The sequence below is a fragment of the Saccopteryx bilineata genome, chromosome 4 (assembly GCF_036850765.1).
Source record: "Saccopteryx bilineata isolate mSacBil1 chromosome 4, mSacBil1_pri_phased_curated, whole genome shotgun sequence".
Classification (NCBI taxonomy): Eukaryota; Metazoa; Chordata; class Mammalia; order Chiroptera; family Emballonuridae; genus Saccopteryx; species Saccopteryx bilineata.
This window is the reverse complement of record NC_089493.1, coordinates 98,482,680-98,494,858: the sequence shown is the minus strand read 5'-3', so window position 1 is coordinate 98,494,858 and position 12,179 is coordinate 98,482,680.

The window sequence follows — 12,179 nt, the reverse complement described above, 5'->3', positions numbered from 1 at the left end:
CCCGTGAAGAGAAAATGAGGAGGCAGAGAAATACAACACAAATAAATGAAGAGAAATCCCCAGAAAAGGACCTAAGTGAATCAGATATAACCAAATTACCAGAGGCAGAGTTTAAAATAACGATTGTTAGGATGCTCAAAGATATTAGAACAACCATAGATGGCCATTATGAAAACCTAAATAAAGAGATAACAAATATAAAAAAGGACATTGAAATAATAAAAAAGAATCAGTCAGAAATGACAAATACAATATCTGAAATAAAGAATACAATGGAAGGAATTAAAAGCAGGATGGATGAAGCAGAGAATCGAATCAGCGAGTTAGAGGACACGATAAATAAAGGTACAGAAGCAGAGCAGAAAAAAGAAAAGAAACTCAAAAAGTCTGAGGAAACTCTAAGAGAGCTCTGTGACAACATGAAGAGAAACAACATCTGCATTATAGAAGTTCCTGAAGAAGAAGAGAAAGAACAAGGGATAGAGACTTTGTTCAAACATATTATAGCGGAAAACTTCCCCCAATTAAGGCAGGAAAACATTTCACATGTTCAGGAAGCACAGAGAACTCCATTAAGGAGAAACCCAAAGAAACCAACACCAAGACACATCATAATTAAAATACCAAAGCTAAATGACAAAGAGAAAATATTAAAAGCTGCTAGAGAAAAAAAGGCTATCACCTACAAAGGAGCCCCCATAAGGATGACTTCTGACTTCTCAACAGAAACACTTGAGGCCAGAAGGGAATGGCAAGAAATATTCAAAGTAATGCAGAACAAGAACCTAAAACCAAGACTACTTTATCCAGAAAGGCTATCATTTAAAATTGAAGGAGAAATAAAAAGCTTTACAGACAAAAACAACTCAAGGAATTCAGTGCAACCAAACCAAGGCTGCAAGAAATGCTAAGGGACCTGTTGTAAACAGATCAAAGGAAAAAAAGAATACAACAAAAGAGGAATACAGTTTTAAAGAAAAAAAATGGCAATAAACAATTACATATCAGTAATAACCTTAAATGTTAATGGATTAAATGATCCGATCAAGAGACATAGGGTAGCTGCGTGGATAAGAAAACAGGACCCATACATATGCTGTTTACAAGAGACACACCTTAAATCCAAAGATGCACACAGACTGAAGATAAAGGGATGAAAAAAAATATTTCACGCAAATGGAAATGAAAAAAAAAGCTGGGGTACCAATACTTATATCTGACAAAATGAACTTTAAAACAAAGACCATAGTTAGAGATAAAGAAGGTCACTACATAATGATAAAGGGAGCAATCCAAAAGGAAGATATAACCATTATAAATATCTACGCACCTAATATAGGAGCACCTAAATATATAAAGCAGACTTTGATAGACTTAAAGGGCGAGATCAACAGCAATACTATAATAATAGGGGATTTCAATACCCCATTAACATCTTTAGATAGATCCTCAAGAAAGAAAATTAACAAAGAAACAGCATACTTAAAGGATATATTAGATCAACTCGATTTAATAGATATCTTCAGAACCTTTCACCCTAAAACAGCAGAATATACATTCTTTTCAAGCGCTCATGGTACATTCTCTAGAATACACCACATGTTAGGACAAAAAAGTGGTATCAACAAATATAAGAAGATTGAAATCATATTGAGCACTTTCTCTGATCACAATGGCATTAAACTAGAAATCAACCACAATAGAAAAATTGAAAAACATTCAAACACTTGGAAACTAAATAGCATGTTATTAAATAATGAATGGGTTAACATTGAGATCAAAGAAGAAATTAAAAAATTCCTAGAAACAAACGATAATGAGCATACATCAACTCAAAATTTATGGGACTCAGCAAAAGCAGTCCTGAGAGGGAAGTTTATAGCATTACAGGCATACCTCAAGAAGCTAGAAAAAGCTCAAATAAACAACTTAACTCTGCATCTAAAAGAACTAGAAAAAGAACAGCAAGTAAAGCCCAGAGCTAGTAGAAGGAAGGAAATAATAAAGATCAGAGCAGAAATAAATGACATAGAGGCTGAAGAAACAATACAGAGGATCAATGAAACCAGGAGCTGGTTCTTATTTTTTTTATTTTATTTTTTTGTATTTTTCTGAAGCTGAAAATGGGGAGAGACAGTCAGACAGACTCCCGCATGCACCTGACTGGGATCCACCCGGCATGCCCACCAGGGGCGAGCTCTGCCCACCAGGGGGCGATGTTCTGCCCCTCCAGGGCATCGCTCTGCCGTGACCAGAGCCACTCTAGCACCTGGGGCAGAGGCCAAGAAGCCATCCCCAGCGCCCGGGTCATCTTTTGCTCCAATGGAGCCTTGGCTGTGGGAGGGGAAGAGAGAGACAGAGAGGAAGGAGGGGGGTGGAGGACCAAATGGGTGCTTCTCCTGTGTGCCCTGGCCGGGAATCGAATCCGGGTCCCCTACACGCCAGGGCGATGCTCTACCACTGAGCCAACAGGCCAGGGCCGAGCTGGTTCTTTGAAAAGGTAAACAAGATCGATGAACCTTTAACGAGACTCATCAAGAAAAAAAGAGAGAGGACTCAAATAAATAAAATTAGAAATGAGACAGGAGAAATAATAACTGACACAACAGAAATACAAAATATTGTAAGAAAATACTATGAAGAACTGTACGCCAAAAAACTAGACAACCTAGATGAAATGGACAAATTCCTTGAATCATATAATCTTCCAAATATCAATCTGGAAGAATCAGAAAACCTAAACAGACCAATGACAACAAATGAGATTGAAACAGCTATCAAGAAACTCCCAAAAAAGAAAAGTCCTGGGCCTCATGGCTTCCCAAATGAATTCTGCCAAATATTCAAAGAAGAACTAACTCCTATCCTTCTCAAGCTATTTCAAAAAAATTCAAGAGGAAGGAAGACTTCCAAACTCCTTCTATGAGGCGAGCATAATTCTGATTCCAAAACCAGGCAAAGACAACACACAAAAAAAAAAAATTATAGGCCAATATCCCTGATGAACTTAGATGCAAAAATCCTAAACAAAATATTAGCAAACCGGATCCATCAATATATGAAAAAAATCATACACCATGATCAAGTGGGATTTATTCTTGGGAGGCAAGGCTGGTACAATATTCGCAAATCAAGCAATGTGATTCATCACATAAACAAAAGAAAGGAGAAAAACCACATGATAATTTGAATATATGCAGAAAAAGCATTTGATAAAATCCAGCACCCATTCATGATCAAAACTCTCAGCAAAGTGGGAATACAGGGAACATACCTCAACATGATAAAGGCCATCTATGACAAACCCACAGCCAACATTGTACTCAATGGCAAAAATTAAAAGCAATCCCCTTAAGATCAGGAACAAGGCAGGGGTGCTCCCTTTCACCACTCTTATTCAACATAGTTCTAGAAGTCCTAGCCACAGCAATCAGACAAGAAAAAGAAATAAAAGGCATCCAAATTGGAAAAGAAGAAGTAAAACTATCATTATTTGCAGATGACATGATATTGTATATCAAAAACCCTAAAGTCTCAGTCAAAAAACTACTAGACCTGATAAATGAATTCGGCAATGTGGCAGGATATGAAATCAATATTCAGAAATCAGAGGCATTTTTATACACTAATAATGAACTGTCAGAAAGAGAAATCAAGGAATCAATCCCCTTTACCATTGCAACCAAAAAAATTAAGTACCTAGGAATAAATCTAACCAAGGAGATTAAAGACTTGTACTCAGAAAATTATAAAACATTGATAAAAGAAATCAGGGAAGATACGAATAAGTGGAGGCATATACCATGCTCATGGTTAGGAAGAATAAACATCATTAAAATGTCTATATTACCCAACGCAATTTACAAATTCAATGCAATACCAATTAAAATACCAATGACTTACTTCAAAGATATAGAACACATATTCCAAAAATTTATATGGAACCAAAAAAGAACACGAATAGCCTCAGCAATCTTGAAAAGGAAGAATAAAGCAGGAGGGATCACACTTCCGGATATCAAGTTATATTATAAGGCCATTGTACTCAAAACAGCATGGTACTGGCATAAGAACAGGCAGATAGATCAATGGAACAGAACAGAGAACCCAGAAATAAACCCACAGCTCTATGAACAACTGATATTTGACAAAGGAGGTAAGGAAATACAATGGAGTAAAGACAGCCTCTTCAACAAATGGTGTTGGGAAAATTGGACAGCTACCTGCAAAAAAATGAAACTAGACCACCAACTTACACCACTCACAAAAATAAACTCAGAATGGATAAAAGACTTCAATGTAAGCCATGAAACCATAAGCATCTTAGAAGAAAACATAGGCAGTAAGCTCTCTGACATCTCTCGCAGCAATATATTTGCTGATTTGTCTCCACAGGCAAGTGAAATAAAAGACAGGATAAACAAATGGGACTTTATCAAACTAAAAAACTTCTACACAGCTAAAGACAATAAGAACAGAATAAAAAGACAAACTACACAATGGGAGAATATATTTGGCATAGCATCTGATAAGGGGTTAATAACCAAAATTTATAAAGAACTTGTAAAACTTAATACCAGAAAGACAAACAATCCAATTTAAAAATGGCAAAAGAAATGAATAGACACTTCTCAAAAGAGGACACACAGATGGCCAAAAGGCATATGAAAAAATGTTCAACATCACTAATGATTAGAGAAATGCAAATTAAAACCACAATGAGATATCATCTCACACCAGTCAGAATGGCGCTCATCAATAAAACAACACAGAATAAGTGCTGGCGAGGATGTGGAGAAAAGGGACCCCTCCTGCACTGCTGGTGGGAATGCAGACTGGTGCAGCCACTGTGGAAAACAGTATGGAGACTCCTCAAGAAATTAAAAATCGAACTGCCTTTTGACCCAGCTATACCGCTGATAGGAATATACCCCAAGAACACATATGGAGCAAAAACATTTACTGTATTTTGTCATGCTTACAATTTTTAAAGTTAAGGTATTATTAAAGTGTACTCAGCAAACATTTTAAGGTCAATTAAAAAAAAAACAATTTAAAAAGGGGTAGTCATATCCTGGAACTCCTACGGGTCTACCATATCATGCTTTTTACTTAAAAAAATAATAATTTTTTTTTTTACATTTCTTTTGAATGCTGATGAACAGGAGACACCAAATCTTTTCGCCTGCAAACTACTACCTTCTTTATTAGATCCAGCTAATAACACTGTTTTGTCTTTTTCCAAATAGCTCCAGATATATGGAAAAGATTTATATAGGCGGATGGGTATTCTCAAACCCCTCACCGAGATCTTCTGAGCATGGCTTTTAAGATACCTAGAGGCAGAAAAAGCCCAATAGAGATCAGGGGAACTACCAGCTTTTAGGATACACCCTTAAAGCTCCAATGCCCCAAAGAGGTCTCCTAGGATGCCATCTGGGTCCTGCTTCAATAGTGGAAAGGAAGGTCATTGAGCTATAAAGCCTGCCAGGCTTACATGCCTCTACTGTGAGGAAACAGGGACATTGGAAGGTAGGCTTCCTCTTCACTCCTCTAAGGGAGGGTTCAGTCTCTACCAGCCCTGCTCCAGCCACCTATGACCTAACCTTGCCCAGAAAGCTGGGGTTTGCCACTGAAGGCTGAAGGTGCCTAGGGCCGTCGGCCCCATCTCCGACACTGTGGACGAGCCCAAGGTATCTCTTCCAAGAAGCAGGTAAACTGATCTCATTTGCACAAGGGCCACTTAATTATGTTTTGCCTGAATAGTCAGGTTTTTTATTCTTCCCTCAAAGATCTCTGTTGTAGGTGTTGATAGTCCTATGTTCTGCTGCTTTGCTTAATATATAGTGTTTCCTTTATCCCTCCTATCTCAATGCCCTACTCATATTAAGGTTGGGACCTACTCCTAATTTAGAGCTCTCTTTCCCCCTTTTGCCAACTTCTATTATGAATCTACCTTTGCCACCCAGCTTAGTGTATCCCAAGGTTATCTTTGCCATGCCACAGTCGCAGAGCTCCAGGGAAAAGCTACCTGGTCTCATCTCTCCTGGCAGAGGAGAACAGAAGCTCCATATCCACGCATGCTGCAAATGGCTTCTCCAGTCTACCTGGATAATTACCAGCTAGAAGCAGTGGTCACTGGGACTTGGACATGAGCTGCAAAGTTTAGAATGGTGACAACAATTCCAGTGCCATGCGGACTTTTCCTGGATGTGGACTTTTCTGGACTCCTGCTCCCTGGACAGCTCCTAACAGACTGAACTGTGGTTGGGTTGCATTTTTCAGGGATTTGACATGGTGATGGGGCCAACTTGGACTTGGTGAACATGTTAAGGACACTACTCTTTTATGGATTCTTGCTGTATGGGCCAAGAGTTTGCTTAAAGGCTTTTAATCACTGTAAAAAAAAAACACACAGAAGGCTGGATAAAGAAGATGGGACACATATACATCATGGTATACTAGTCAGCTAGAAGAGATGATGACATCGGATCACTTACAGCAGATTGGTGGAATCTTGATAACATTATGCGGAGTGAAATAAGCGAATCAGAAAAAAACAAGAATTGCAGGATTCTATACATTGGTGGGACATAAAAGTGAGACTAAGAGACATGGACAGGAGTGTGGTGGTTACGGGGGGTGGGAGGAGGGATGGAGGGAGGGGGGAGGGGGAGGGGTACAAAGAAAACTGGATAGAGGGTGATGGAGGACGATCTCTCTTTGGGTGATGGGTATGCAACAGAACTAAATGACAAAATAACCTGGAAATGTTTTCTTTGAATATATGTACCCTGATTTATTGATGTCACCCCATTTAAATAAAAAATTAAAAAAAAAGACAAAGCTAGAAAAGAACAGTTATCCAAATATAAATAAGACCCTTAAAACTTAATAAGAAAATAAAATATTCAGTTAAAAAAATGAGACACAGACCTTAGTATACATCTAACCAAATAAGATACAGAAAAGGCAAACATTATAAAAAAATGCTCATATGCCATCAGGAAAATGCAAATTAAAACAACAATGATGTATAACTATACACTTATTAAGTGGCTAAAATACAGAACACTGACAATTCAAAATGCTGGCAAGATGTGGAGCAACAGAAACTGTCATGTATTGTGGTGGGAATGTAGAATGGTATAGCCACTTTGTATTCCCACCAAAGTTTGGGGATTAAAAGAGGAAAAAGGAGTGGGGGGAGGTGGAGGAGGGATATATGGTGATGGGAGGAGACTTGCTTAAGGTGATGAACACACAGTGAAATATACAGTTTATGTATTATAGAATTGTTCACTTGAAACCTGTATAAATTTATTAACCAATATTTTTTTTTAAAAAAATGACAGTTTAGCTGTTTCTTTCTTTCTTTTTTTTTTTTTTTACAGAGACAGAGAGAGAGTCAGAGGGAGGAATATATAGGGACAGATGGACAGAAATGAAGAGAGATGAGAAGCATCAATCATTAGTTTTTCTTTGAGACACCTTAGTCATTCATTGATTGCTTTCTCATAAGTGCCTTGACCGTGGGGCTGCAGCACACCGAGTATCCCCTTGCTTAAGCCAACAACCTTGGGTCCAAGCTGGTGAGCTTTGCTCAAACCAGATGAGCCCATGGTCAAGCTGGCAACCTCGGGGTCTCAAACTCGGGTCCTTCACATCCCAGTCCGACACTCTCTAGGGGTCGAGAACCTATGGCTCACTAGCCAGATGTGCCTCTTTTGATGGTTGCATCTGGCTCGCAGTTAAATCTTTAATAAAAAAATAATAATGTTAAAAATATAAAACATTCTCATGTATTACAATCTATTCATTTCCTACTGCTCATGTTCATGGTTGCGGGTGGCTGGAGCCAATCACAGCTGGAGCCAATTCTCTGGGACTACACCAAATTTTTATCGGATAATGAGTAACATACATGGGTCGTTGTATGGCTCTCATGGAATTACATTTTAAAATATGTGGTGTTTATGGCTCTCTCAGCCAAAAAGGTTCCCAACCCCTGCTAGTCTATCCACTGTGCCACCGCCCAGTCAGGCAGTTTTGGCTGTTTCTTACAAAATTCATCATACTCTTGTGATGCAGTTCTGCAATTGTACTCTAATACTCTTTAGCATTTACACAAGGAGATAACAACAATGTATGCTCACATAAAAGCCTACCTAAGGATGATTATAACTACTTTATTAAAAACTTCCAAACCCTTGACAAACCACGATTGTTTTCAGTAGGTGAATGAATAATTGTGGCACATCAAGACAATGACATTTTTCAGTGCTAAAAAGAAGTGTTTTCAAACCATGAAAAAAAATTAAATGCATAGATACTACTGACTGAAAGAAACCAATATGAAAAAAGCTACATATTGAATAAATTCAAGTTTATGATGTTTTGGAAAAGGCAAAACTATGGAGATGGAAAAATCAGTGGGTTCCCGCGGTTAAAGGGAAAGAAGGGATGGATAGGCAGAGCACCTGAAATTTTTAGAACAGAGATACCATTCTGTATGATACTATAATGGTGTATATATGTCATTATACATTTATTTAAAATCATAGAATGTGAAATATCAAGAGTAAAAGAAAAATTTTTTTAGAAAATAAAGTGTATTAGAAAAAATCAAGGCTAGAGATATATTTCAGATCATTAGATATACTGTTGCTGCTAGCACTGCAATAAATGATCATTACTAAATATTTTTAAAAGTTGTATTTTATATATATTTGTCACTCAAGTCATCACTTACTACCTCTGAAAATGTTCCATATCTTTACAACTGTTCAGATTATTAATTTCCCCTATGTATACAGTACTATTCAGGGTTTCATTGCCCCAGAGAAGGGGTGCGCTTCTTTTCATGTAGATATCACAGGAGATAATTTTATGATCTTTTAACTCAATTTAAATTCACTTTATTTTAGTTAATAAATACAAAAAGTGAATATTAAATATGATATTCAAACATCAGTATTTAAATAACTTTATGAGTTCAAAATAAATAATATTGCATTTGGAATATTTCAGAGTGTTTTGAACAGTTTTGTATAGAATCAAATGGTTTGAACTTATTTCAATAATTGTTTTAGTGTTTTGCTTTAGGTAGAAATTTTTATCATGCAACCCAGTCAACACTGTAAATTTGGGAGTGGCTCCAGCATACTTTGGTTATCTGTTGAAACACAAGTCATCAAAGTTGAAAAGGGAAAGAACAGATTTATAATATGTCTGACATATAACAGACTGCTACGAAGAAGGAGCAAATTCCAGAGCTCAAGCCTTGATTAGAGCACAAGATGGATAGGATTTATCTCATTTTAATTTTTAGACTCTAGGGATATTTTGCCCATATTTACCACTATGAGTATTCATAAACTAAAACAATGGAATCATGCCCAGAAAAGAAAATTAAAAGTCCAGCTTTAATTATTCATACAAATTAACATGGAAAATGAAAAAGAATGGTAGCTGGAAAATAAAAAGAATGAGCTAATAAAGATGTCTGTCCTTGTTAAAAACATGTTTGGTGGAAAACAAGAGAAATATGAAAATTGCTTATATAAATATAAGTATACATAACCTTTTACCATACAAACCAATTCAGAACGATCAATAAGTTAAATGACAATCACAATGAAAATTGACAATAAAGATTTAAATAACACCAGAAGATTTTGTGGTTATGATACTGTTCAGATTTAAAGATAACTTTAAGAAATATAGAGGCACAGTCTATCAATATCTCAATAAGATGATGATTGGTCTTGAATAAAACAATGAAAATTCACATCCACAAAAGAAAATGTTATAGCTGAGGACAACATAATCTGTGTAATCACAAATCTGAAAAAGCCACAGAAAAATAAATCCTCTACAAGTCTTTTCTTCTTTACTTCGAGTAGTATCTCCTACTTCTATTCACCCCTATCAATAGTTATCCAGTATAATTCAAGAGAGAGGAGAGAATAATTACACTCCTAAAGGTTGGAAGTATCTCATCATGGATTGGTTCTATGTCCATTAGACTGTCTAACCCTGCAAATAAATGTTGAGTAAATCTATACGTGACTCAGACAAAAAGGAAAAAGAAAATGCAACTTCTGTTCAGGTAAACTTCATTCAGTCAGTATTTTTAGGGTTCATTCCTTCATTCAAAATATCTATCATTTTATTATATTCTAATGCCTAACTACCTTAAATTTTCTGCAAAAACATATATATTGTAACTTCATAAGAGTAGATAAAGTATCTATTTTGTTTAGATTTGTCACACCTGTAAGCCTGGAAAAAAATATTTATATTATATATATAATTTATAATATATATATTTATATATAATATATGTTTATTTTTTTTTCCTTCAGGCTTTATTGAGGCCATTAGGGAAATGCAAATCAAAACCACACCTCACATCATATCACCTCATATCTGTTAGGATGAAGATTATCAAAAGACAAGAGAGAAATGCTGGCGAGGGTATACAGAAAATGGAATCTTGGTACATTGTTGGAAGGAATGTAAATTGGGATAGCCACCATGTAAAACTGTATGGAGGTGTCTTAAAAATTTTTAAATACAACTCCCAGATGATCCAGCAATTACAAGTCTGTATGTATGTGTGTGTATACACACACACACACACACACACACACACATACACAAAGGAAATATAATCACTATCTCAAAGAGATGTCTGCACTTCCATGTTCACTGCTGCATCATTCACAATAGCCAAGATATGAACACGATATAAGTATCTGCAGATGAAAACAATCTAAGTATTGACCAATGAAAATCATAGTTAGCATTCTGTTCAAAAAACACACTCTGACAATAAAAGCTAAAATAAACAAGTGGGACTACATTAAACTAAAATGCTATAGGAAACCATCAAAGAAAATAAAAAGGCAACCCACAAAGAAAATATTTGTGAACCATGTATCAGAGAAGAGGTTAATATCCAAAATTTGTATAGAACTTATAAAATTCAATAACAAAAAAATCTGATTAAAAAGTAGGCCAAGAAACTAATTAGACATTTTCCCAAAGAACACAAACCAATGGCCAATAGGTCCATGAAATGGTGCTCAGCATCACTGATTATCAAGAAAATACAAATCAACACCACAATGAGATTATCTCACACCTAGTAGAATGGCTAACATCAAAAAGTAAGGAGATAACTAGTAGGTAAGTATTAAAGAACAGTGCACCTGTATAAAATGAATTTATTCTTTGGATGTAATGTAAAAATGGTTACAATAGTTAACAAAACTATTTTATATTTGAAAGTTGCTAAGAGAATAGATCTTAAAATATCTAACTACAAGAACAAGAATAAGTAACTATGTGAGTTGATGGACATTAGCTAAACTTATTGTAGAGTCATTTTGCAATATATGCATATATCATACCATTTTATACACCTTAGGTTAATACAATTTATATGTCAATTATATAGTTCACTAAACCTGGAAAAGTATTCTGGATTAAAACCCATTCAAAAAAATGTCTCCAATTTAGTCAGGCAAAACAGGCAACTGTGAACTAATTATAAATTAGACCACCACAGAACACAGTATAGAAATTGCTGAGTAGAGCACAGCTGGATTTCGGCGGCCATTAACAAACTCAGCTTAACAATTTTGTGCACTGAAAAACTGCACAATCACATGTTGCCCTTAGTTGCATTTCTTACCCTTTTCTTCATGATTAACAATTCACAATTCACAATAACATACACAAGATTTAGAAGCTTAAATAAACATATCAATTTCACTGTTTTTAACTAAGCATTCCCAAACTTTAGTTTATGGATATAATAGCTACTCAATATACTTATTAAACAATATAAAATAGACTTTTCTTTTCTTACAACATTAATGAACATACTATAAAGATGGCATTCCACACAGCTTTCCTCACTGCACTAAGTGGTCCTGTCCGGGTAGAAACACTTTTTACATCTTTCAAGATGAAAATAAGTCTCTGAATGGTCAATGTGACCAGAAACTTAACTTTTAGATAAATGGCGCCTGATGATATACTGTACTTTAAAACAATAATAATGACATTGTATGGTGATTTATTTATATATCTTTTGTCTTTGTTCATAAAATTAGAGAGTGACAAATGTTCAGTACTTACTTAAAAGAGTAGAAGAATGAAGAATACAA